General features: G+C 34.7%; 1 long non-coding RNA gene across 1 annotated transcript; it reads right to left on the reverse strand.

The window, feature by feature from the left end:
- Positions 1–2,746: 2,746 nt before the first annotated feature.
- On the reverse strand, positions 2,747–3,738 carry LOC145033632 (uncharacterized). The gene is made up of 3 exons (XR_013677631.1): positions 3,648–3,738; positions 3,046–3,114; positions 2,747–2,980 (listed from the first exon to the last, which is right to left on the reverse strand). It is a non-coding gene; the product is annotated as an uncharacterized LOC145033632 (long non-coding RNA).
- Between the last annotated feature and the right edge of the window lie 488 nt (positions 3,739–4,226).

The following is a 4,226-nucleotide window of genomic DNA, read 5'->3' on the forward strand; positions in this document are numbered from 1 at the left end:
TACATGCCCTATACCACACCTGTTACAAGTGCCATACACAGTATTTTGATTAGATGCCCAACTAAACTGATTACGAGTACCTCCGCCTTGATTACGGTTGTTGTAGTTCCCACGTCCTCGGTTGTTGGTGGAGTTGCCTGACCGATTGTTTTGAGTCCGGTCACGGTTGTTCTGAGACCGATTTGTATAGTATGCTTGGGGCTGTTGGGAACCAATTGGTTGCAACTGAAAGCCTAACTGAGCAGCAAGTTGCTGGATGGCTTGAACTGCATCTGTAGAGACCTGTGACGGGCCGGTTGTGGTTACCGGTTTGCGAATGGATGCTGCTGCAGTAAAGGCTTGCGCAGGGTTAACCTCAATGGAGTTTTTCGAGATCATATAGTCATGATCTAGCAGTAGAGCGTGAAGGTCAACAAAGGCAATGGGTACTTGACGGGCAAGAATGGTTGATTTGAAACCATTGTATTCTTCACGGAGACCGGATAGGACAAGCATGACCACGTCTTTCTCTTTCATGGGTTCGCCTATATTGGCTAAGGCATCCGAGTATTCTTGAGCTCTAGTAAGGTAGGCTGATGATGACTCATCAGGCTTCATCTGTATCTTCAGTAGCTGAGTCTTCAATGTGTATTCCCTTGAAGCAGTGTGCGGAGCATAAGCACGTTCCAAAGCCAACCATAATTCCCGAGAAGTTACTCCTTGAACATGTTGAAAAGCACTTTCAGAAATCGTGGACAGAACTATCATCCTGACGTGAGCATCATTCGATACCCATGTTGTATACTCCGGGTTGACTTGTGTGGTAGCAGTCGGCTCCTTGTCTTTATCAGAGGAAGATCCAGCCAATAAGACAGTAGATGAAGGACAAGAAACAGTACCGTCAATGTAACCAAATAGATTGTTTGTTATGAGAAAGGGTTGAATCATTGTTTTCCAAAACCCATAATTTGTCGAGGATAATTTGAAACCAAACTTATGTGAGTTGTGAACAGCTTTGTCGGCTTGGGTAAAAGCTACGATGGTTGACATCTTTATCTTGTATTGATTTTATGAACAGGTAGAGGAAGAAGACAATGGTGATCAGCGACTTCTGGAAGGAGAATGACGGCTGCAGCAGCAAATTAGGTTTAGGGTGAATTGGCTCTGATACCAAATCAGACTTTGGTAATTGGTAAAATTGTATATTCACGTGAATAAGATACAAGGAATATATATACTAAAACAATGTTACACTTTGGTACCATATACTATAAAGACTAGTCTAATATGCAGGAAGGCTAAATAAATTAATCATTTCTATTAGATGAGGTGGGAGTAGGGCAGATTAGTCATTTTATTCCAAAAATATTCTTCTTTAATTTTTTTGTGTTTTTGTTAGAAACGCAAAATGGAACGATCTGCTCTTATGATGTGGTGCACTTACGAGGGGGTATTTGTTTTATGGATTAAAATACAAGGAATACCAACGTAATTTTATTCATTTGTTTACTATGACATCCTACTTTCATTTATAGCCAAAGGACCAACTCCAACAAAAGCATCACATGTTTCATCAAAAAATAAAAAATAAAAATGTTAAAAATATTTAACATCACATGAGCATACATTTAGGTTAAGATCAAGAAAAAAAAACATACAAACAACATTACTCCGTGTAAAGTAATCTTGAAAGCATCGTCTTTCTTTTGCAAGCTTTGTGCTCTAGGTAAGGAAGTAAATAATGTTTAAAAAAAATAATTCAATTTACAATGTAGACTAAAAATGCTATAAATTAAAAAAAAATAAAAAAAAAATAAAAAAAAATAAAAAAATTAAAAAAAAAAAGGTAAAAAACAAAATTGGTCCATGTACTTTTAGATTTTTTCAGTGTGTTATTCCAAAATTGGAACATTTATTCAACTTTGGTCCTTAGTTTTGGCTCCTCGGACCTTGAAATAATGAAAAAAAATCTAACACGAAACATTGAAATATGGATGAAAATGAAAAATATATCAATTTCAGACTAAACATGGCAAAAATTAGAAAGAACGGTGACCATCTATCTAATTTATACTAAAATTTATAAATCTTCACTAAAAATAAAAGAATTTTAGAAAATTAATCTTTTTGGTATACTACTTTTCCCTTTTAAACATAGTGTTTCTAGATTCCATCGTCCTTCCGTATCTACATGGTGTCTTCAAAACGCAAAAGATTGGCTTAATTCCTATTTAGTTCTCTTTTTGTTGGCCATGGTGCACCAACTGTTGAAAATGCGGCTACACTTCTGAATGGGAGTGCTTCTGTGTATGTTTATTAGATGCAGGTTTAAGTGTTGCTTGTTTTATCTGAATGAAAGTAATTTAGAATGGTATCAGGAATAATTGTTGTCTCCTTATCTCGTGGTTTATGTTGATCGGTTTCTTCAACATTAGTTAATGCACCATCTGCAATGAAGTTTTTCATGAGATGTTGGTTTGAAGTGCTTCTTTTTTAATTTCGTTTGGCTTCAAAATGGTAGGTTGAGTGACTATGGTTTATGGGAATTGCTTTATCTCGTGGTTCAGCACTCAATGATCCACAATTATCACCACTTGCTCTGAGGCCTTCAATATTTTAGTTACCTATACCCAATTGAGCTTTTAATAATAATTAAATTAATTAAAGAAGAAACAAAAAAAAAACACATATAAATCAAAGCTTATGAAGTTTCTAACTTCAAATTAGTTAAATAAATAGAAATATCAACCAACATTCCATAACGGTTCAAGTACCCATTTCTATCAACACCACCCTATAGGAACATCTACAATTACTATTTATTTTATTAAAGTCAATGGTTGTATTTTCAGTAAACTACAGTACTTAGGACATCCATAACGGTTTTGCAAACCAACTTTTATCTCAACCATGGTTATCTTCCCTTGCTTGATATTTGATAGTGTCCATCAACACAAAGCCCTGTTTTATTCCCTCCAGTTCCTCGATAATTACCTATATTCTTTACAAAATCCAAATCTTTCAAAATAAAGTTAAAAAACCCAAAATTTAAGATCCTTTTGTTACCTTCTATGCTCTCTTCTTCACCGTGTTCATGTGTGAGAATTGCTTCAATCTTGATATAACAAAGCGTACCTAAAATAAAACAATTAAATAAATTAGATAGTATACCTAATTGATAGATAGCAAAGACATGGAATATACTTGACAACAACAAATAGGAAAAAAAAAAATCGATTAGAACCGGATAGAAGTTGAAATTGAAAGAAATTCAAACTTCTTGGACAAGTTATTTAATATAGGCGGCATGAACCTGGTAACTCCCAATGATCATAATTATTAGCATCGACCTCAGGGATGATACACCTCAAAGTATGGTACCACAAGTTATTCATTTGTAGGGTGGAACCAGAAAGCAAGAAGGCAATCTCAAGACCCAGTTTTACACAAAATCCAGGATAAGGGTTTAACTCTTCCAATTTCAAAACCAACTTGAAGCCCTAATCGATTCTTGTGAAGCAAGGGATAACTACTTGAAAAAATTTCAACACCACAATACAGAAATTAACTAAGGGGAAACAATGGATTGACAACCAATTGGAAATACCTTTATTGTCATAGAACCAAAAATACAGGGGAAAAGCCGCCATAAGTAAAATAGAATTTACCATTGTAGAGAAGAGATGTAGGAGGTGTGTGATGGTCTCCATCTGTGTGTAGAGAAACTAACAAAAAGAGGATATCGTGTGGTATGGATGTCAGAAAAGGAGAGCTTTAAGTAGTAATGTATTGGGAAAGCTACTGGTGTACTGGGAAAGACAAACATGGACGCGTGTACAAGGAAAGAATGAGAAGAAGACAGGTGTCCTTGATGACTCATCAAGGAAACAGTAGTGTGAGTGATTGACTGATTGTCCTTCACGCAATCCATGGACCGTCCACTCTGAACCCGACCCAACGAGCAAAATTCAGCAAAAATCGACAGAAATTCCCACAAAAACACTTGCTAAATTATCAATGCCTCCAGCTCATCCACTTTTCCTTAAAATCTAGAGCAACGGCGTACTATATATATATATATATATATATATATATATATATATATATATATATATATATATATATATATATATATATATATTTATCTATCTTAAATGATGATATGTGTTATATTATATTTTTATCTATCTTAAATGATGATATGTGTTATATTTATTAGACATGTTCATAAAACAAAAAATAAATAT

This window comes from Lactuca saligna, chromosome 3, assembly GCF_052625555.1.
Source record: "Lactuca saligna cultivar CGN05327 chromosome 3, ASM5262555v1, whole genome shotgun sequence".
NCBI classification, from domain to species: Eukaryota; Viridiplantae; Streptophyta; class Magnoliopsida; order Asterales; family Asteraceae; genus Lactuca; species Lactuca saligna.